The 24,915-nt window shown below is 40.0% G+C and overlaps 1 protein-coding gene across 1 annotated transcript in view; it reads right to left on the bottom strand.

Annotated features, from left to right (window-relative positions):
- LOC127879383 (FRAS1-related extracellular matrix protein 2-like) overlaps positions 1 to 24,915 on the bottom strand; it is a 326,727-nt gene that overhangs the window by 144,799 nt on the left and 157,013 nt on the right. The window lies entirely within an intron of this gene.

The raw sequence follows: 24,915 nt of genomic DNA on the forward strand, positions 1-24,915 counted from the left end.
TATTGGTATTACTACAAATGAGTTGTATTATCTATTATTGCATCTTTTAGGAAAATTAAGACTTTCGTGGCAGCATAGAATGTCTACCTTATTTTCCAAATACATGTATGTTATTTGGAAATAATGGTCAAACAATTGGTAAGTCTTTATCCCAGCATAAAAAACAAGAGGGCCTGATAGGCCCAAAGTCATTCACCTGAGATACAAACGAACTGACCTGTTCTGTTCAGCCAAAGATATTATTAGAACAAAATATTAATGTTCTGACCAAGTTTTATAAAGATTGGACAATAAATGTGACTTTTAGAGTGCTAACAAGTTTTTACTATAGCCATTTAAGGAAAAATGCCCTGCCCTTTGGTGGCCATTTTTTCACTTTAACGGAACCATTTTCGAACATGTCCAAGATATCGTTGGGACAAATAATCCAACAAAGTTTCATAATGATCAGACAATAAATGTGGCCTCTAGATTGTATTTAACTATAGCAATACAAGGAAAAATGCCTCCTGGGGACCATGTTTTTCAACAGACCACAACTGTTTTCGATCTCATCCAAGATATTATTAGAACAAATGATCTGACCAAGTTTCATGAAGATTAGACTACAAATGGGACTAGCAGAGTGTAAATTTTTTTTAATAAAACAATGTAGACCATGTTTCATGACGATCCAATAATAAATGTGGCCTCTAGAGTGTTAACAAGGTTTTACTAAAGCAATAGACGTAAAAATTCCTCCCTAGCAGCTTTGTTTTTCAAGTAACCGGTACCATTTTCAAACTCTTCCATTATAGCATTGGAACAAATCTTCGGACCAAGTTTCATGATGATTGGACAATAATTGTGGCGTCTAAAGTGTTAACAAGGTTATACTACAGCCAACGGCAACCAATTTAGAACTTTAGAATCTTAATAATTTTGACTATTTAGCTGAGGACAACCCTTAAAACCAAAAGTGTATGCAACAAACTATCTCATGAACCGAAGAATAAAAGGAACACAAAGATTTTCAACATTTTCTCCATTTTCATTCCACGCCATTATTATTCTTCTATTCTTATAGCATCCCAAAGTTGTGAAAAAGATGATTCCGCAGCCAAAGTATGCTGTTAATTTGAGCTGACAATAAGCAACAATGCTGAAAGAAATAAATCATTGTGTAACGGCTAACTCACTTAAAGAACTAACTCTCCTGCACATGATTAATAGGAACTTTCAGGAACTCAATGAAAAACACATTTCAGGAGAAATATGGTAATGTTTTCTCAATTGAAAGAAGTTTCATTTTGTCATTTTAAAACAAGAGATGTCTGGTGGGCTAGAAATTAGAATTTATTAATGATTGGATACACAAATTTTAACATTGCGCTATAAAAACAGGGCATAATGCATGTGCATAAAGTGTTCATTTACAACATTTTCTGCCTAAATGGAATTTTCGCTAGGAAGAGACTTCCTTTAAACAAAAAACATACAATGAAAGAAGACAGTGTCATGCCTGATAAGCATGTACCAACTGCACATGCTAATCAAGGATGACACTTAATGCACATGCATTAAGTCCAGTTTTCCCAGAGCTAGGCTCTGATAAATGAACATTTAATGTAACCCTCCATCTGAAGTTGACAGAGGGTAAGTGGGCAAGTGTATGGGTCACACCACCAATAACCCTCCATCTGAAGTGGACAGAGAGTAAGTGGGCAAGTGTACAGGTCACTCCACCAATAACCCACTAATTGAAGTGGACAGAAGGTAAGTCAGAAAATGTACAGGTCACTCCATCAATAACCCTCTATCTGAAGTGGACAGAGGGCAAGTGGGCAAGTATACAGGTCACTACACCAATAACCCTTTATTTGAAGGAGTCAAAGGGCAAATTGGCAAGTGTACAGGTCATTCAACCAATAACCCTCTATCTGAAGTGCACAGAGGGCAAGTGGGCAAGTGTACAGGTAACTCCAACAATAACCCTCTATCTGAAGTGCACAGAGGGTAAGTGGACAAGTGTACAGGTCACTCCAATAATAACCCTCTATCAGAAGTGGACAGAAGGTAAGTGGGCAAGTGTACAAGTCACTGCACCAATCATTCTCTATCTGAAGTGGACAGAAAGTAAAAGTACAGGTCACTCCACCAATACCCCTCTATCTGAATTGGACAGAGGGTATATGGTCAAGTGTACAGGTAACTCCACCAATAACCCTCTATCTGAATTGGACAGAGGGTATATGGTCAAGTGTACAGGTAACTCCACCAATAACCCTCTATCTGAAGTGGACAGAGGGTATATGGTCAAGTATACAGGTAACTCCACCAATAACCCTCTATCTGAAGTGGACAGAGGGTATATGGTCAAGTGTACAGGTAACTCCACCAATAACCCACTAATTGAAGTGGACAGAAGGTAAGTCGGAAAGTGAACAGGTCACTCCATCAATAACCCTCTATCTGAAGTGGACAGAGGGCAAGTGGGCAAGTATACAGGTCACTACACCAATTACCCTTTATCTGAAGGAGTCAAAGGGCAAATTGGCAAGTGTACAGGTCATTCAACCAATAACCCTCTATCTGAAGTGGACAGAGGGCAAGTGGGCAAGTGTACAGGTAACTCCACCAATAAGCCTCTATCTGAAGTGGACAGAGGGTAAGTGGACAAGTGTACAGGTCACTCCAATAATAACCCTCTATCAGATGTGGACAGAAGGTAAGTGGGCAAGTGTACAAGTCACTCCACCAATCATTCTCTATCTGAAGTGGACAGAAAGTAAAAGTACAGGTCACTCCACCAATAACCCTCTATCTGAATTGGACAGAGGTTATATGGTCAAGTGTACAGGTAACTCCTCCAATAACCCTCTATCTGAATTGGACAGAGGGTATATGGTCAAGTGTACAGGTAACTCCACCAATAACCCTCTATCTGAAGTGGACAGAGGGTATATGGTCAAGTGTACAGGTATCTCCACCAATAACCCTCTATCTGAAGTGGACAGAGGGTATATGGTCAAGTGTACAGGCAACTCCACCAATAACCCTTTATCTGAAGTGGACAAAGGGTAAGTTTGGGCACTTGTACAGGTCACTCCACCAATAACCCTCTATCTGAAGTGGACAGAGGGTAAGTTAGGGCACTTATACAGGTCACTGAACCAAAAACGCTCTATATTATTTCAAAAGTTAATCTTATTATAGCTTAATAGCCACATTGTCTGTCTCCAAACATGAGGTTTGAGACATCCCATCTTAAGTTGAACAACGCCAACATACAAAAATGTGTTTTAACAAATTACATTCATAAAAACTGACTTGCTGAGCTCTATTCCAGGAAAAGATATTGCAAGATGTTTCTTCACTTGTTTCTGGAAACCCCTTCAGGCAGTGTCTTGCAATGGTCTCATCTTTCTGGCACATTCTCCCTGCACTGTTGTAGAGTGTGTACCAACATAGTTACCATGGGTGGCATACCATGAATGCCAGAACACTTGAACAATCACAAGAAATGCAAGTGTCATAAGGGCTTATTATCAAATTACTGTATTAATTAATGGTACAAATATCTTAAGTTGTTTCATTGATACAAAACATTGCACAGACTGCCAATTAAAGGCTTGCTTACTTTTTATCTCATGCAGCTGCCATTGAGAGAAATATACTTTTCCTCAATGAAATTCTTCAATATGTGAAACACATTTTGGCAACCATTTCAGATAAAAGACAGGTGCAATATAAAAAAGGAAATGTTCCTTCAAGTCTGTATAACCAAATCAGTTTCTGAATCCATGTTCCCTATTGTTTGTATTTCACTATAGGTCTGCTTGTAATGAAATGTTATCCCATTTTTCTGTCATTTTCAAATAAATATAGAGACTGAAAACAATTAGTGCCAGGTTTTTGTTTTACTGGATAGCCTTACAATTAATTATGTTCTCAATATTGTATTTGCTCATATTCAAATATTTAAATATTATCACCAAAGCAGATAAGGTAATTTCAAGACCATGTCTTAGTTTATGACATTTCATGTTCATCATATTCATAAATAGTCAAGAACAGTGGCAATATCTGTCAATTTGCCATTTATCATCTTCAGTGTAAACACCACACATACTGGGTGCTAAGTGATCATCATTTATAAGGATGAACGCCCATAAATTACCCAGTCTGGGGCTCTAAGATATTCATAGTTCTACCACCCAAGGTGACAAGCATTTAATTCCTCCACGACACCTCATGCAGACTTCATTTAATCAAAGCGCTGAAGACACTGAAGTTGTACGCTGTTGTTGTCCTTGATTCGCTTGTCATCATTGCACAGGCTTATCAGTGTGCACAGGATAATCTTATTTGACATGCAGTAAGCCCCGTTTTCCGAGAAAGCAGCCAATATGGAAAGATTTCAATGATAAACAGTAGACTGGCCAAAGTTGATTTACAAGCTGGTAAATACACCTACTGCAGTACTATAGCAGATGCTCCTAAGCATTCGTCATCTGCATTGCAGACAGGCAGCGGTAATCGTCCCTAGCATAGTGAGTTACAGTCCTTAGCGTAGCTAAGCACGTACTGATTTGCAAAACATGCTCTGTAAATTTAGTCGGCCGCTAACGCTACCACCTAAAAACCAAAACAGTCCCGGTTGACAAGTAATATTGATGAGTTGCAGTTGAAACAGCCCTGTTTCCATATCACCTGTCACACAAGTCACATGGTATGGATCAAACGCGCTTCATGAATTATGCAGATTTTCAACACCTTTGGTACCAACAGCTGCCACTGTTTGTGCATGCATAAGTGGTCACTGCATTTCCAGTGTCAATTATATCTCATTTCAAGCCCTGAATGGTGCAAGATCTTGAAGAACGTTCACATACATACATTAAGCCATGCTTCCCTGAGAGCACTGCTCATATTGTGTATCTAAACAAGGAATGGGTAATCCTGATGAATTCCTAATTATTTAGGATTGACTGTTTCATTATTCATAATTAATAGAACTAAAACTACAATATATATATAAATAAGAATACAAAATATAGTAGTCATTTTAGTATGTCTTGTAAATGAACTTAATATTCATTTTACAAACGTAATATATTGCAGTGTATAAGCTAATTATAACTTGTGAGGTATAATTTGTGCAGTGGTAGCAGCTGAAAACCCAAGCAGCATTTGAACTTTTGTTTTTTCTATTTTTAGAACCGATGTGTAATTTAGGCATAGGCTTCTTTTGTTAGTAAACTATGTAAGCTATCTCTGGTGGTATGTCATTACCTATATGCAGTAATTGAACGTGAAAGAAGACTTTTAAAATCTGTGTAATGTAATAATACTTCCAGATTCTTTAATTGGACTGACTTTAACTGAAGAAAGTTGGTATTTTGAAAAGGAAAAAAGCATACAACAACTCTGCCATGTGCTTTGTTAGCAGTATTCATGCCATCTCATTTTAGCTATCAGCGGCCCCAGTCTGCAATTTGTTGACAGACAGAGAAATGAGCGGCCGCAGTCTGCAATCAGTTGGCAGACAGAGAAATGCGTGGCCCCAGTCTGCAATCAGTTGACAGACAGAGAAATGAGCGGCCCCAGTCTGCAATTGGTTGAAAGACAGAGAAATGAGCTGCCCTAGTCTGCAATCAGTTGACAGACAGAGAAATGAGCGGCCCCAGTCTGCAATTGGTTGACAGACAGAAAAATGAGCGGCCCCAGTCTGCAATTGGTTGGCAAAGAAATGAGCGACCCAAGTCTGCAATCAGTACAGAGAAATGAGCTGCCCCAGTCTGTAATCAATTGACAGACAGAGAAATGAGCGACCCAAGTCTGCAATCAGTTGACAGACAGAGAAATGAGCGGCCCCAGTCTGCAATTGGTTGACAGACAGAGAAATGAGCGGCCCCAGTCTGCAATTGGTTGACAGACAGAGAAATGAGCGGCCCCAGTCTGCAATTGGTTGACAGACAGAGAAATGAGCGGCCCCAGTCTGCAATCAGTTGACAGACAGAGAAATGAGTGACCCAAGTCTGCAATCAGTTGACAGACAGAGAAATGAGTGGCCCCAGTCTGCAATTGGTTGACAGACAGAGAAATGAGCGGCCCCAGTCTGCAATCAGTTGACAGACAGAGATATGAGCGGCCCCAGTCTGCAATTCGTTGACAGACAGAGAAATGAGCGGCCCCAGTCTGCAATTGGTTGACAGAGAAATGAGCGGCCCCAGTCTGCAATCAATTGACAGACAGAGGAATGAGGGACCCAAGTCTGCAATCAGTTGAAAGACAGAGAAATGAGCGGCCCCAGTCTGCAATCGGTTGACAGAGAAATGAGCGCTGCTCAGGGAGAACTAAGCTTATTGCATGTGAGTAAAGTGTGCTTTGATCAGCATACTGATTTTTGCTCAGAAGAAATTTCCTCAGAGACAACACTTAACAAGCAAGCTTCCCTGGGACAACACTCACCAAGCAAGCTTCCCTTGGACAACACTCAACAAGCAAGCTTCCCTGGGACAACACTCAACAAGCAAGCTTCCCTGGGACAACACTCAACAAGCAAGCTTCCTTGGGACAACACTCAACAAGCAAGCTTCCCTGGGACAACACTCAACAAGCAAGCCTACCTGGGACAACACTCAACAAGCAAGCTTCCCTGGGTAAACACTCAACAAGCAAGCTTCCCTCGGACAACACTCAACAAGAAAGCTTCCCTGGGACAACACTCAACAAGCAAGCTTCCCTGGGATAACATTCAACAAACAAGCATCCCTGGGACAACACTCAACAAGCAAGCTTCTCTGGGACAAAACTCAACAAGCAAGCTTCCCTTGGGACAACACTCAACAAGCAAGCTTCCCTGTGACAACACTCAACAAGAAAGCTTCCCTGGGACAACACTCAACAAGCAAGCTTCCCTGGGACAACACTCAACAAGCAAGCTTCCCTGGGACAACACTCAACAAGCAAGCTTCCCTGGGACAACCCTCAACAAGCAAGCTTCCCTGGGACAACACTCATCAAGCAAGCTTCCCTGGGACAATCCTCAACAAGCAAGCTTCCCTGGGTAAACACTCAACAAGCAAGCTTCCCTGGGACAACACTCAACAAGCAAGCTTCCCTCGGACAACATTCAACAAGCAAGCTTACCTGGGACAACACTCAACAAGCAAGTTTCCCTGGGATAACACTCAACAAGCAAGCTTCCCTGGGGCAACACTCAACAAGCAAGCTTCCCTGGGACAACACTCAACAAGCAAGCTTCCCTTGGGACAACACTCAACAAGCAAGCTTCCCTGGGACAACACTCAACAAGCAAGCTTCCCTGGGACAACACTCAACAAGCAAGCTTCCCTGGGACAACACTCAACAAGCAAGCTTCCCTGGGACAACACTCAACAAGCAAGCTTCCCTGGGACAACACTCAACAAGCAAGCTTCCCCGGGACAACCCTCAACAAGCAAGCTTCCCTGGGACAACACTCAACAAGCAAGCTTCCCTGGGACAACACTCAACAAGCAAGCTTCCCTGGGACAACACTCAACAAGCAAGCTTCCTTGGGACAACACTCAACAAGCAAGCTTCCCTGGGACAACACTCAACAAGCAAGCTTCCCTGGGACAACACTCAACAAGCAAGCTTCCCTGGGTAAACACTCAACAAGCAAGCTTCCCTCGGACAACACTCAACAAGAAAGCTTCCCTGGAACAACACTCAACAAGCAAGCTTCCCTGGGATAACATTCAACAAGCAAGCAACCCTGGGACAACACTCAACAAGCAAGCTTCTCTGGGACAACACTCAACAAGCAAGCTTCCCTTGGGACAACACTCAACAAGCAAGCTTCCCTGGGACAACACTCAACAAGCAAGCTTCCCTGGGACAACACTCAACAAGCAAGCTTCCCAGGGACAACACTCAACAAGCAAGCTTTCCTGGGACAACACTCAACAAGCAAGCTTCCCTGGGACAACACTCAACAAGCAAGCTTCCCTGGGACAACACTTAACAAGCAAGCTTCCCTGGGACAACACTCAACAAGCAAGCTTCCCTGGGACAACACTCAACAAGCAAGCTTCCCTGGGACAACCCTCAACAAGCAAGCTTCCCTGGGACAACACTCATCAAGCAAGCTTCCCTGGGACAATCCTCAACAAGCAAGCTTCCCTGGGTAAACACTCAACAAGCAAGCTTCCCTGGGACAACACTCAACAAGCAAGCTTCCCTCGGACAACATTCAACAAGCAACCTTACCTGGGACAACACTCAACAAGCAAGTTTCCCTGGGATAACACTCAACAAGCAAGCTTCCCTGGGGCAACACTCAACAAGCAAGCTTCCCTGGGACAACACTCAACAAGCAAGCTTCCCTTGGGACAACACTCAACAAGCAAGCTTCCCTGGGACAACACTCAACAAGCAAGCTTCCCTGGGACAACACTCAACAAGCAAGCTTCCCTGGGACAACACTCAACAAGCAAGCTTCCCTGGGACAACACTCAACAAGCAAGCTTCCCTGGGACAACACTCAACAAGCAAGCTTCCCCGGGACAACCCTCAACAAGCAAGCTTCCCTGGGACAACACTCAACAAGCAAGCTTCCCTGGGACAACACTCAACAAGCAAGCTTCCCTGGGACAACACTCAACAAGCAAGCTTCCTTGGGACAACACTCAACAAGCAAGCTTCCCTGGGACAACACTCAACAAGCAAGCCTACCTGGGACAACACTCAACAAGCAAGCTTCTTGGGTAAACACTCAACAAACAAGCTTCCCTCGGACAACACTCAACAAGCAAGCTTCCCTGGGACAACACTCAACAAGCAAGCTTCCCTGGGACAACACTCAACAAGCAAGCTTCCCTTGGGACAACACTCAACAAGCAAGCTTCCCTGGGACAACACTCAACAAGCAAGCTTCCCTGGGACAACACTCAACAAGCAAGCTTCCCTGGGACAACACTCAACAAGCAAGCTTCCCTGGGACAACACTCAACAAGCAAGCTTCCCTGGGACAACACTCAACAAGCAAGCTTCCCCGGGACAACCCTCAACAAGCAAGCTTCCCTGGGACAACACTCAACAAGCAAGCTTCCCTGGGACAACACTCAACAAGCAAGCTTCCCTGGGACAACACTCAACAAGCAAGCTTCCCTGTCACAACACTCAACAAGCAAGCTTCCCTGGGACAACACTCAACAAGCAAGCTTCCCTGGGACAACACTCAACAAGCAAGCTTCCCTGGGACAACACTCAACAAGCAAGCTTCCCTGGGACAACACTCAACAAGCAAGCTTCCCCGGGACAACCCTCAACAAGCAAGCTTCCCTGGGACAACACTCAACAAGCAAGCTTCCCTGGGACAACACTCAACAAGCAAGCTTCCCTGTCACAACACTCAACAAGCAAGCTTCCCTGTCACAACACTCAACAAGCAAGCTTCCCTGGGACAACCCTCAACAAGCAAGCTTCCCTGGGACAACACTCAACAAGCAAGCTTCCCTGGGACAACACTCAACAAGCAAGCTTCCCTGGGACAACACTCAACAAGCAAGCTTCCCTGGGACAACACTCAACAAGCAAGCTTCCCTGGGACAACACTCAACAAGCAAGCTTCCCTGGGACAACACTCAACAAGCAAGCTTCCCCGGGACAACCCTCAACAAGCAAGCTTCCCTGGGACAACACTCAACAAGCAAGCATCCTGGGACAACACTCAACAAGCAAGCTTCCCTGGGACAACACTCAACAAGCAAGCTTCCTTGGGACAACACTCAACAAGCAAGCTTCCCTGGGACAACACTCAACAAGCAAGCCTACCTGGGACAACACTCAACAAGCAAGCTTCCCTGGGTAAACACTCAACAAGCAAGCTTCCCTCGGACAACACTCAACAAGAAAGCTTCCCTGGGACAACACTCAACAAGCAAGCTTCCCTGGGATAACATTCAACAAGCAAGCATCCCTGGGACAACACTCAACAAGCAAGCTTCTCTGGGACAACACTCAACAAGCAAGCTTCCCTTGGGACAACACTCAACAAGCAAGCTTCCCTTGGACAACACTCAACAAGCAAGCTTCCCTGGGACAACACTCAACAAGCAAGCTTCCCTGGGACAACACTCAACAAGCAAGCTTCCCTGGGACAACACTCAACAAGCAAGCTTCCCAGGGACAACACTCAACATGCAAGCTTTCCTGGGACAACACTCAACAAGCAAGCTTTCCTGGGACAAAACTCAACAAGCAAGCTTCCCTGGGACAACACTTAACAAGCAAGCTTCCCTGGGACAACACTCAACAAGCAAGCTTCCCTGGGACAACACTCAACAAGCAAGCTTCCCTGGGACAACCCTCAACAAGCAAGCTTCCCTGGGACAACACTCATCAAGCAAGCTTCCCTGGGACAATCCTCAACAAGCAAGCTTCCCTGGGTAAACACTCAACAAGCAAGCTTCCCTGGGACAACACTCAACAAGCAAGCTTCCCTCGGACAACATTCAACAAGCAAGCTTACCTGGGACAACACTCAACAAGCAAGCTTCCCTGGGACAACACTCAAAAGCTCCCTGGGACAACACTAAAGCAAGCTTCCCTGGGACAACACTCAACAAGCAAGCTTCCCTGGGACAACACTCAACAAGCAAGCTTCCCTGGGACAACACTCAACAAGCAAGCTTCCCTGGGACAACACTCAACAAGCAAGCTTCCCCGGGACAACCCTCAACAAGCAAGCTTCCCTGGGACAACACTCAACAAGCAAGCTTCCCTGGGACAACACTCAACAAGCAAGCTTCCCTGGGACAACACTCAACAAGCAAGCTTCCCTGTCACAACACTCAACAAGCAAGCTTCCCTGGGACAACCCTCAACAAGCAAGCTTCCCTGGGACAACACTCAACAAGCAAGCTTCCCTGGCACAACCCTCAACAAGCAAGCTTCCCTGGGACAACACTCAACAAGCAAGCTTCCCTAAGACAACACTCAACAAGCAAGCTTCCCTGGGACAACACTCAACAAGCAAGCTTCCCTGGGACAACACTCAACAAGCAAGCTTCCCTGGGAAAACACTCAACAAGCAAGCTTCCCTGGGACAACACTCAACAAGCAAGCTTCCCTGGGACAACACTCAACAAGCAAGCTTCCCTGGGACAACACTCAACAAGCAAGCTTCCCTGGGACAACACTCAACAAGCAAGCCTCCCTGGGACAACACTCAACAAGCAAGCTTTCCTGGGACAACACTCAACAAGCAAGCTTCCCTGGTACAACACTCAACAAGCAAGCTTCCCTGGGACAACACTCAACAAGCAAGCTTCCCTGTCACAACACTCAACAAGCAAGCTTCCCTGGGACAACACTCAACAAGCAAGCTTCCCGGGGACAACACTCAACAAGCAAGCTTCCCCGGAACAACCCTCAACAAGCAAGCTTCCCTGGGACAACACTCAACAAGCAAGCTTCCCTGGGACAACACTCAACAAGCAAACTTCCCTGTCACAACACTCAACAAGCAAGCTTCCCTGGGACAACACTCAACAAGCAAGCTTCCCGGGGACAACACTCAACAAGCAAGCTTCCCCGGAACAACCCTCAACAAGCAAGCTTCCCTGGGACAACACTCAACAAGCAAGCTTCCCTGGGACAACACTCAACAAGCAAGCTTCCCTGGGACAACACTCAACAAGCAAGCTTCCCTGTCACAACACTCAACAAGCAAGCTTCCCTGGGACAACCCTCAACAAGCAAGCTTCCCTGGGACAACACTCAACAAGCAAGCTTCCCTGGGACAGCCCTCAACAAGCAAGCTTCCCTGGGACAACACTCAACAAGCAAGCTTCCCTGGGACAACACTCAACAAGCAAGCTTCCCTGGGACAAAACTCAACAAGCAAGCTTCCCTGGGACAACACTCAACAAGCAAGCTTCCCTGGGAAAACCCTCAACAAGCAAGCTTCCCTGGGACAACACTCAACAAGCAAGCTTCCCTGGGACAACACTCAACAAGCAAGCTTCCCTGGGACAACACTCAACAAGCAAGCTTTAAGTCCTGTTTCCCAGAGGGAGGCTCAGATGCTTTATTTTACAACCTCCCAGAGTAATTTAAGGCTGAGGGGTAAACTTAGTATAACATGGTCTATTAGCTCAAAAAGTGTAAAATACTTATCCATAGGAACGTTTAAGCAAACAGACAAACAGATTGAACTTATAATTATGTTTCTGCAATCTTCCAGATACAAATGTTATTCAACTCTGAAAATGTAAATTTTAATCGTTATCCATTATTTAGGTTGATCACCCACACTAGATTGATCAACACTGCATACCACTCCATGTATTTCCGCAAATATGCTGATACCACTGACACCCTTCAAGATTCCAGTTTCTGAGAATAACTCAAGCCAGCAAGTGCATTTTATAATAACATCAATATGAGCCGTGTTCTTGGGAAACTGGACTTAACGCTTTACAACTTAAATACGCATTTTGACCACTCAGATATGTATTTTGACCAAAAAGATATGTATTTTAATCACTTAGATATGTATTTTGACCACTTAGATATGTATTTTGACCAAAAAGATATGTATTTTAATCACTTAGATATGTATTTTGACCACTTAGATATGTATTTTGACGCATTTGTAGTTCCTTAGAAAGTTAGATTTAATTAAATACCTTTCTTACAAGATACAAGTTTTAAAGGCTTCATTTCCAATCCTTTGATACTGATGAGCAGCAAAAAGCATAAAACCTGAACAAATGGAGAGTTACTAGCAGGCTGTTCTGGCTATATGCTGTTTGCAAAAGCCATTTTCACTTTGCTTCTGATGAGGAAAGGGTAAATGCATGTGCGTAGTGTTGTCGCAGATTAGCCTGCGTCTGCACAGGCTATTCAGGGATGACACTTAAAGCTTTCATAGAATTGTTTGTTTAAAGAAGTCTGTTTTAAATGAAAAATGGAGTCTAGAATGAAAGTGTTGTCCCATATAAGTCTGTGCCGACTGCACAGGCTAAAATGGGCTGACACATGCATTAAGCCCTATTTTTCAGAGTGAGGTTCATATGTTAAACTGTAAATGCTCTGGCACTGAGATGCAATCCCTGAGGTGCCAATTTGTCTATCAGACCTAGACTTGCTTAAACACAAGCTTCGAAGCGTTTGTCTTTTTAGTTAACACAAATTTTTAATGTTGCCTCTTTTCTCATACAACTAAAATCATTTCCATCATATGGCTGGACTCTTGGTTGTTCTGTCATACATTCTGGCTCCAATATGTCAATTTTATGATTTTGCAACATCAGTCCCATGCTGCTGACTAAGTTTGTATAACCCAACAAATGTTTTTCAGATGTTTTAAGCCTTTAATGGCTGAACTGATAGATTTTCAATGGAGAATCCACCACAAAATAACTTAGACTTTATTATTCATTATATACGACTTATGATTCATGAGGAATGACCTTCCGACACAATTGCACCCAGGGTATTTAAGCCAAACAAGCTCAACAGTTGTGTACGCAATTAACTCCCATCTATCATTAAAATATATCATCCTTAAGTGTAAATATAGAGAATAATAGGTAAGTGTTGATTATTGATCAGGTTTATCATGTGAGGCTTAGAAAACAAAAAGCACAAGCCTTGGTGAGTGCTTTTTCATTTTCGTGCCGAGCATGATAAACCTGATCTGATTGATCTATAATCAACACTGATCTATTATTCTATTTATCCCACTTTTTATTCAGTCAACCTTTTTAACAAAAAAAATTAGTTTAACTGGATAATTTTGCTGGATTTATGATGTCATTTTGTCGAAAAAATGACGTCATTTCGTGCTGTGGTTTATAGCAGAAATGTAATCAACGGGGCTTTAATTAACCGAATTCACTGTAAAAGTGGGATAAAATCACATAGCAGACTGCAGGGTACAGACAGAAGATGAAAATGTTGCCATCAACCTTTTTCAACCATTATGAGATGATCACATACTTATTTTCCTCCTTTTTTGGGGTTTTAAACTATTTATCTTAAAAAATAATCAGATATAACAGAATACAAGTCAATTATGAAATCAAGTTACATACATTAAAAGTCAAATATACATTCATTCGTTGATGCAAAGTATGTCTATTGATAGTTATTATTAATATTATTATTACATATTCATTAGATAAACCTTTGAAGGTTCTATGTACTGAATACAATCCTAAACAATTATAGTTCTCAGTTGGAGACATTTGCCCTGGTGGTGGTGCACATAGAATATCAATTTGACCATATTACATTTTAAATTGCGCAAATGATTTTCTTGCATGATTTTTTTATTATAAGTTCTTTTTGCGAGCGTGATCCCTCACGTTTTGTTATATTGTCCAGCATTTAGGCTACAACAAAAAAGTTGACATTATTTGCACGTGTCCTTGTATTAAGACGTGGAGGTTTTTGGAATGATTGGTAATAAAGTTATAAATTAAATAACAAAAACTCCTATTCTCAGGACAATTTAAACGAGATAAAACAAAATATCATAGTTCCTGTACAATTACTACTCCTGTTACTGAATGTTGTTATTCTATGATTTCCTGGTATTTCCTATTACATAGCATGTCTTCTCTTCTTACATCTGGGAAACAAGACTGAATGTCGAGTTAAAGATGCTTATCACATTATTGGACTTTTTAAGAGTCACTCACCTGGTTTTTTCATTTCAAAATATATCACATCTGACACAAGTACAGATAAAACATTCATATTTATGTTGTTATAATTTCTTGCTCATGTTTCTCCTGATATATTTTACCTTTTCTCATTTTAAGTAAGATACAAGACATTTGTGATCAGGTGTTATCAGTTTAAGTCTACCCTCCCAATACATTATAACCCCGGGTTATCATTTAGGAATGGATGATCCACTATCAGCATAGATGGAGCCCACATAACAAGACTTTGAGCCCACAATGGGCTCCCACTGTGTGAGGCTACACATCACCTCATCTGTTTCACAGTTAGGTTACACCCAACTTGGTGGTTTATGACCAAAACCTCCTTGATGGAAAAATAGATAGATGGGCTTATGAAAATAATGGAAGCATGGAGAGCATATCAATCAAGGCTTATCTACTCAATGTCTGCTATTTTGAAACTTTTGCATGCAAAGAGGGCAAAGAGGCATGGCCAAACAATTAAGAGTATTCATTCTATATCATCTTACAGGTGATAATGTCAGAAATTATTTTCCTTAAAGTTTCTAACTAATAAATTAGGTATTCAAAGCGTGCTATATTCATCAGCAAGGTGTCAAGAACTATAAAAGATTTACAAATGGTGATGTGTAGCACAAAAAGTGAAAAGCATGATTTGAGGTCAGATATGCAAATGGTGTTGTGATTTACACAAATGGTTTGTGGTAGCAATATTATGGATTCAATCACAATCATCTGTGTCAAAACCAGGACAATATAATTATTTTTATAATTAAAATATACTGATCATAATAGAGAAAAATAAATGTTATATTGGGGCAAATGCTTCAGATTCATAAATATAAGTTCATCTCAGGTATCTAAATGGTTGGCCATGCTTAACTTATCCTATGCATGTTTTGCTCTTGTTTGTTGAAAATAAATGGTGGTTGATTATCAACTAACCTTCAGATCACAAAACCAATTGAGAAAAAATATATCTGACATAAATCACCTCTAATAACATGTGCTTAATGAATAGATGAAGTAAGAACATTTGCTTACAACTTTACCAATGATCTTCAAAATTCAATACCTTTATCACAATTGGTTGCATGGAATTAGTTATTTGGACTGAATTGCTAATGTGTATTACTATTTATACTATGATATTCTCAAGAACCTGCATCCTCATGGTTGCAAATCAAAACTTGTTTATATAAAATCAAAAAAAATCTCAAATATTTTTTTTAATAAACTGATAAACTGTCAATGAATATTTATAGATACATTCTGCTGGGATATCCATCTCATACCTGGCTGTCATTACTGAAATGTGTTCACAGGAAATTTCAACCGCATGTTGCCTTTGAAAATTATAATGTCAGTCAGTTGATATCTTATTTTTATATCATAATTATCAATCATACCAGTTATTATAAGACCCGAATGTTATTCCTCATGACAAACTAGTCAAGAAAATTGACAGAACAACATACACAAGATGACAGTTTCATAAATATCTTTTCAAATTGCATAAAACATAAAAATAATATTATAACTTACTCTTTGCAACTTTGCAGATATGTTTACCATGAGCCATCTGCCCCAACATATCAGAGAGAATATCAATGTCCAGTCATCAGCACATCAAACAAGGTAACAGAGGCCCTTAACAGAGATTTGAAATTTATGTCATCAGACAATCCTATATCAATCATGCATCTGCTGGCAGTGGTAAGGAATCTCTCAGGGCAATGACAGGGCTATACACCAGGACATGTAGGCAATGGACCCCTTTTAGCATGACTGTATATGTGTGTGTGTATTTCAAAATTTGTTAAGTTGTTTGGCACAAGATAATCCATTATGAAAAGACCGGGGTGTGTACCAGCACTGCTGGCTAATGATTTAGTGAAAACCTATTTATTTAAGCTCAATTCCATCAAAAGCCTTAGGCTTATTGAAACGCTATTGTGTCCATTTCCTTGGTAGAGTCAGTACCCTGGCGGAGATCTAAAGAATGCTCCCACAGTCGGGATTGAACCTGTCACCTCTTAATTTAGTTTAAACCTATCCATTTTAGCTCCATTGCATGGAAAGCCTCAGGCTTATAGAAACGCTCTCGAGTCCGTTTCCTGGGCCTATAATCAGTACTTGGTGTCTTTGGGGAAAACCTCAAGAATGCTCCCTGAGTGGGCTTCAAACCCGTAACCTCCCAATAGCTAGGCTTACACCTAATTGATTACACCATGGCAAACAGTGACCTCTTGGTTGCTAGGCAGACACCATACCCACTATGCCACAGGGACCTGCTAACATACTTATTTAAATGAATGGATGAGGCCCTGCTGTTCTTATCTTGAGGACAGCAGCTATCATGTCATTATGTCTCTATATTTCAAGATGTCAGCAAGAATAAAGCAGCATTAGGATTCAAAAGCCAGACATTTATTTCAAGAAGCATATCTTCAAAACTGACCAGCATCCTCAATAAAACAACAAAATGCGCAACTTAAAGCAGCGTTGTCATTAGGAGGCAGTCGGCAGCCGACTTGACCGCATCAAATGTTATTTAGGCCGGCTCAAATTCGGAAAAAAAAAGAAAAAACAAGAGCTGTCTGCATCGGAAGACATATGTCCCCAAAACACGCTTTTTCGAAACTTAAACGCAGATTTCGAAACCTAAACGCGGACCCTAAGTTCAAGGTCAATGTCAAAGGGGTAAAAATTTGTTGGCGTATGTAAAAGCCTTGTCCGTATACACATGCATACCAAATATGAAGGTTACATCTGAAGCGACATAGAAGTTACGTGTATGAGCATGTTTCGAGCTGTAACGCAATTCTTTGATGATTCAAGGGCCGTAACTCAGAAGTGCATGGGTAAATTTGGCTGATTATCAAACTTAACCTAGATTTTATTGCCTTACACATTTGTAAAAAGTTTGATGAAGATCCGATGACAATTGCTTGAGTTATTGAGCGGAAACGAGAAAAAAACTCAATTTTTTTATGATTCAAGGGCCGTAATTCAGGAGTGCCTGGGTCAATTTGGCAGATAATCAAACTTGAACTAGATCTTATGACCTTACACATTATCATGAAGAATGGCAAAGATCCTATGACATTTGCTCGAGTTATTGAGCGGAAACAAAAAACGCAATTTTTCGCTGATTCAAGGGCTGTAACTCAAGAGTGTCTGGGTTAATTTTGCCAATTATTGAACTTGACCTATATGTTATTGCTTTACACATTTTCATGAAGTTTGGTGAAGATCTGATGACAATTGCTCGAGTTATAGAGCGGAAACGAGAAAAAAACAAATTTTACAATGATTCAAGGGCTGTAACTCAGGAGTGTCTGGGTCAATTTGGCCGATTATCAAACTTGACGTAGATGTTATTGCCTTACACATTTTCATGAAGTTTGGTGAAGATCGGATGACAATTGCTTGACTTATTGAGCAGAAACTAATCCGGACAGGCGGACTAACTAACTAGCTAACTAGCTAACTAACATTGCAATTTTAATATGCCCCCTATGTTGTTGGGGCATAAAAATCTGCAAATTTTTATGACGATGACATGATATTAAGTATTTGTTTACATACTTACTGTCTGAAACGGAAGTAAACAACCGTAACAGATATATTTTAACTGCTTTCTTATTTGTTGTATCGATATAATTGTCTAATCGCGGAGTGGGTAACGGGAGTGTACGACTTTGAAAAATAGACGACTTTTTCTTTTGTGTTTCGAGTAAGAATGATAGTTCGCTGTTGAAGTTATTTTGTTCCAGTTTTGTTAAGGTTTATCTTTTACCGGCACCTCCAGATAAATGCACTTTCCTGTTAATTTTCTTTTTTTCCAATTTTCGACAAATTTCGGTGATGTTTGGATCCGATGTTAGGTTTCTCTGCAGAGTTTTGAACCCCTCTGAACAGTAAGTGGACTTATTTGTAACCACAATTTACAGGAGGGTGAGTCTTTCATAAGGATAAATGAAACTCTCGAGCCCCAAACTTTCCTGATTTTTTCATGATTAAGGTCGGCCTTGGCCTAGGCACAATGCCTAATATGCTAAATATATTGAATTATACTTCAATGTTTAGCCATGTCCAAATTTGTATTGAAATAAATTGGCCCAAAGAAGCTTCCTCGGCAAAATATTTAAATCCCGAGATTGCCTCAGCTGGGGCAACCTTTGCCCGATTTTTGGAAAATTTGCATTGCCAAATTTTTCTTAAATTGCTTCCGCTAGGAGAACCTATGCCCATTTTTTTTATCGAGAAAAGTCCTCCGCAAGGGGTATCTTGCCAGAACATTTTATCCTAAATTGCCTTGGCTAGGGTAACCTATGCCCAAATTTGTATTGAGAAAATGCCTCAGTAAGGGCCCTAAAGGGGTTTTTTGCCTATACATTTTATCCTAAATTGTCTTGGCTATGGGAACCTATGGCAAAATTTTCACTGGAAAGCTGCATTATTTTCAAGTCAACAGGCATATAATCTTTATAAACTGAATTATTTCAGAAAAAGACAGTCTATCCTCTTTTTTAACTGAGCAAAATCATGTAAATTATGTGTCCAAAATTGCTCAGAAGCCACGATTTGGGGGGGGGGGCATGTTCCTGGACCCCCTTGCAACTCGCACAAGTTGGCCTCCTCAAATAACTCAAAAGCCTGCTATGGTAAAACATAAAGGTCTACCAATCAAATACCAATAATTTATGGTGAGATTTCCGAAACAAAATGAATGTTTGTTTGAAAAGTGTGAACACCAATGTCATGGCAACCCAGGATAGATGCCCAAACTTCCATCCTGACACAATCATCATTACTGATAGGCCTCCAGGAGGCAGGGTGTTGAGAGATGGACAGGCAACATTTGCCCAGCTTGCAGTGGAAGGCACAACTGTGGTCAGTTTGTTGATAAATATATTGCTTTATGATAAGCCCATATTCTATCTAATTTGCGGAAATAACAGGTGGAAATTGTAAAACCTTGTTTATCTCTCATAGCAAAGTCTTCAATATGTGCAGAAAATTATTTCCTTACTGCATCTCATAGTTAGCTTTGTGGAGCTCAATATATATTAGCCGTGCTCTGTGAAAATGGGGCTTAATGCATATGCATATAGTGTCATGCCAGATTAGCTTGTGCAGTCTGCACACTTTAATAAAGGATGACACTTTCTGCCTTAACTGGATTTTCGCTAAAAAGACTTCCTTTAAATGCGAAAAAATGAAGCCGGAAAGCAGACTGCAAAGGCTAATCCGGGATGACACTTTACACACATGCATTAAGCCCTGTTTTTCCAGACTGAGGCTCAAATTTATATAATCCTCAGGTAAAAGCACTCTGCTCTCTAGATATACTGTAGAAACAGTTTGTTCATGTCAGATCACACTGAAATTGATCAATGATCACTTAATATTAGGCGGCACTTTGAAATTGATCTACGATCACTTAATATTAGGCGGCACATTGAAAATGACCTATGATCACTTAATATTAGGTGGCACATTGAAATTGATCTATAATCACTTAATATTAGGCGGCACATTGAAAGTGATCTTTGATCACTTAATATTAGGCGGCACATTGAAAGTGATCTTTGATCACTTAATATTAGGCGGCACATTGAAAATGATCTATGATCACTTAAAATATTAGGCGGCACATTGAAATTGATCTATGATCACTTAATATTAGGCGGCACATTGAAAATGATCTATGATCACGTAATATTAGGCGGCATATTGAAAATGATATTTTTATTTTTGAGTAAAGATATAGATAAAATAAACTTGTGTTTCTCTTCATTTACCAAATTCCTGTGAAAACAGATGGGCCAGGGATCAAACTCTAGTAAAACATTGCATTGTTTATTAAGAAAGCATATCAGAATTTCACAAGAGAGTCTTAAATAGTTTTCCATAAATCCCCTGCTACTGGGAACATAATATATACAAACACAACAGCCTGTGTGTGTCAGGTTTCTGAAAATGGCTTCCTTCTCAACAGTTTCCTTGTTGTGTTTACAATGAGCGCCATCTTTTGTGGCAGCAATTACACCACATAACTCACTTCATTATCTTCATCATTCCAAATTACAGACAACTATAACTAGCCTATAATACATTATTTTTTCAATAACTACCAGAAAAGATTAAGGCTGTAGCATATTTATCAAGTATCACCTCCATATTTCTGCTGTACCAATCACAAAGGGGGGGTCTAGGATAATGAAGAGTGTACCATTACAGATAATGGATTCAGAAGGTCCCTCTCTATTTGCAAACTATACTTTACCATGTAGAGCTTTTATTCACACTTTGTCATTTCATAAACAGTAGGAAACAAAATTGAAACCAGCTGCTCCTATTAATATACCCAGTAGAGCTTTCCTTCACACTTCGTTATTTCATTAACAGAAGGAACGAAAACCTTTAAAACCCAAGATATTTCATACTTTAAAATTTAATTCATTAAAGACATTCAACCCATACAAAATCTATCTAAGAAGCAAGTAACATTTACAGAACATGCTTAAAATGTCTTGGAGACTTCTTCCACAAAATCATATTCATGTTAACATGCATAACACTAGAAGATGCTGCAACAATTGAGCAACATTCTGTGAATACTGGGCTTAATGCATGAGCGTAAAGTGTCATCCCAGATTAGAAGTCTGCAAATCAGGGTGACACTTCCTGCCTAAACTGGATTTTCATGTATTTAAAGACCTCCTTTAAACAAAAATTCCATAAAAGCGGAAAATTCCATAAAAGCCGAAAAATTCCACAAATGCAAAACCCACAGGTTAATCTGGGATGACCCATTACTCGTGTACATTAAGTCCAGTGTTCCCAGAACAAGGCTCAATTTCTTAGTTTTGTTGGCACAATATAAAGCCTGCCATAGGTTTGACAGAGCAGTATGTTTGTTTGTCTGCAGGTATGATACATGTGCCAAGCTTGCGTTTTGTTGTACCATGGTCCCCTGACTGCGAGACAAGCCGGCACCCAGGCACCTGTGTCAAGTAACGAACACCTGACTCCTGACATTGTACAGTCAAGCATTCACAGACGCCAATGATATAAGCGCTTGATTCCATGCATGCTTCTTATGTTCCAGATCATAAAACGCCTGCCAAAAGCTATTTTATTGTTTTAGCATTGTTGTCTTGGAGGTTAGGGAGAGAACTAGCGCAAATTTTGCAGATTTTTTTTGGATAAATATAATGATATGATATTATAAACCTAATCTTAATCAAATAATTTTTTACATTTTTGTCAAACATCTCATTCAATATTGTCAGTCAATCTAGCAAAAGGAAGTGACATCATTTCCTCCTAGTGACTGACTTAAATTTGGCAAAAGCAAGTGACAAATAATGTCTTTGTAATTAAAGACCATTTTTCAGCTACCCATCAATTATCATTGTTTAATGGTCAATGCAATTATGAGGAAGCTGGTTTTATTGTGCCTGTTGGCAGATAACAACAATATCTATAACTGAGGAGTGCTCTGGGAATACTGGGCTTAATGCTTCTGCATGTAGTGTTGTCCCAGATTAAACAAATATCATTATGGCGAAAAGTGTCGACCCTGATTAGCTTGTGGGGAATGCACAGGCTTATCAGGGCAGACACTTCAGGCACATGCATTAAGGCCCATTTTTTCAGAACAAGGCTCATATTTGCTTTATTTGCACTATGCTAGTTCAGCTCTAAAACATTCACTCACTGTTTTCAATGCCAATTAAGAAGCAGGTTTACATACCAATCAACATGAAATGGCCTTTTTGTAATTTATTGAGGCATTTAGTACAGTTTAATTAATATCATTCATTGAAAAGTTGGGAAAAAATGCTTTGACAGCATAAATCAACACATTTATAATTTGCGCTACCTTTTGTGCCTTCCTTGAAACTGTACCTTTACATGGTAGCTCTAAAGGTGTTCACTGCTAATTAGGGCCTTTATATCTGCAATTGGGGAGACTTGATTGATGTTTTGTCAGGATTGCAATCCTTCCTGACAATAAAACCTTCAAAAAGCAGGGTGTAAATTAACATGCTGCTAGCTTTTGATTGATTGAAACCTCAACTAAAAAACTATGAAGTTATTATTTTTGAGCAGATGATTTTGCTTTTGAACGAATTTAAATTACTACTTGAGAGACTCAATGTCAAGGTATTTCCACATTAACGAGAGATCAGTAAATATAGCCATAGACCTTTTAATTATGTTACTTAATGTCCATCTTTTTCAATATTATGCTGCAACTAAAGAATAAATGTCATTAAAAGAATGGACACTTTACAGTGCTCAAGCTAGTTTAGGTTTAAGTTGGTTTTAATGTAAGTTTCAACTTAGTATTTTAAAGGGTTGTTTGCAAATGTGTCATGCACTCAAATGTACCCTGATACCTAATGCATGTTAACAAGAAGATATTCTGACCCTATAGCATTGTTCAACACCCAATCCACCTCATCCACACAATGCCACCATCAATACAGCCACCCCCTTACCCCCATCCCCAAAGTTCTGCAACCGGCAGACTGGGTTCATTAGTACCTCCTTCCAATGACACTTCCTGTTCATCATCTCACACACCACACAATGTTAGGTACTGGAACCAGTGACCTGCACAGACAGTTATTAGAAAACATTTTGTAATAAGTCTTTACTAACCAATGGTAAAATACTTACCACATAACTATAGGATATAAATCACATTGATTACTGACATATTGCACTGTAAAGGTTCTGTCATAAATATATTTTTCACTTGAAATGAAAACCGGATGTCAAGTAACTGTTTTCGCTACAAAATACAGACAAAAGTTGCTTACATAGTTATCAATATTCATTAAAAATGCAATCAAGTAATCCAATTCAGGAGTGGAAGCATTTCCATGCATTTTAAGTACTACAATTTGTATTATTAACATAGTTATTCAGTAGTAGGAGGATTTAATTTACTATTACAACTTTTTTTTAAATAATTAGTATCAATTTTGATTATCATTATTATTATTATAATTATCATCATAATTATTATTATAATTATTACTATTAGTAGTATTATTATTATTATTATATACTTATTAATATTATTTTTATCATTGACATTAATATAAGCCTTGCAACAATTACATAAATATATACAGTTATAATTGACAGTCCAAGATTATATTAATGAACATTCTGAGTGTCAAGTATTCTTAAACTAAAAAGTCATCAGCATTACCATGCTACATAATTAACTTCAAGGTTTGTATGTGTCAGTGTTATCACCCAGTGATGTACGTCCAAGTTAATGGTCCATATAATGTCCTTTTTATCTTGACAAATGACCGTTTAGCTTTCTACAGGCAGAGATGAATGATTGACCAAGCAATTGACCGTGAGTCAAGCACTGTCAAATGTCTTACACATATTGATTTGACTGCCCAGGCTAATCTGAGACCACACTTTATGCACAGCTCCTTTTCACAGAGCATGGCTCATACATATATACCTGGGTAAAACAGTTGATTGACTACTTGATCCCTGATATATACTGCATTTATAATATACTAGTTATGCTCTGGGAAAATGGGGCTTAATGCATGGGCTTAAAGCACAGACAAATGAGGGACAGCGCATAATGCTTTACTGGTATATTTTATTTAAAGGATTCTTTTGCTTAGCAAAACTACCATTAATAATGTAAGTGTTGTCCCTGATTAGCCTGTGCAAACTGCACAGGCTTATCTGAAACAAAACTGCACACACATGCATTAAGCCCAGTTTTCCCGGAACATGGCTCATATGTTCTTATCACCAAAATAAAGTCCCTTGTCTATTGACTGACCATTGTCTATAAAGTCCTGTGTCTATTGACTCACCTTTGTCTGTAAAGTCCTATGGCTATTGACTGACCTTTGTATATGACTTCAAAGTCATATGTCTATTGACTAACCTTTGTCTATGACCTTTATTAGTTTATTGACTGACCTTTGTCTATGACCTTGAAGAAGAAGCTGTCCCTGGTAGATTTGTTCCCCTTGTACAAGACATACTGTATTCGCCCTTAATCAATGTTGTCTGAAACATAAACAAGACCATACGCGTGAAATAAGTATTAAATTACCAGTTCATATATGAAGTTTCAATACAAGAAGCCCAAGAGGGGCACAAAGGTTTAATAGAGGCATAACTGTGCTACGCACCCCATCAATGATCTAGCATC

This window comes from Dreissena polymorpha, chromosome 4 (genome assembly GCF_020536995.1).
Source record: "Dreissena polymorpha isolate Duluth1 chromosome 4, UMN_Dpol_1.0, whole genome shotgun sequence".
In the NCBI taxonomy this organism is placed as follows: domain Eukaryota; kingdom Metazoa; phylum Mollusca; class Bivalvia; order Myida; family Dreissenidae; genus Dreissena; species Dreissena polymorpha.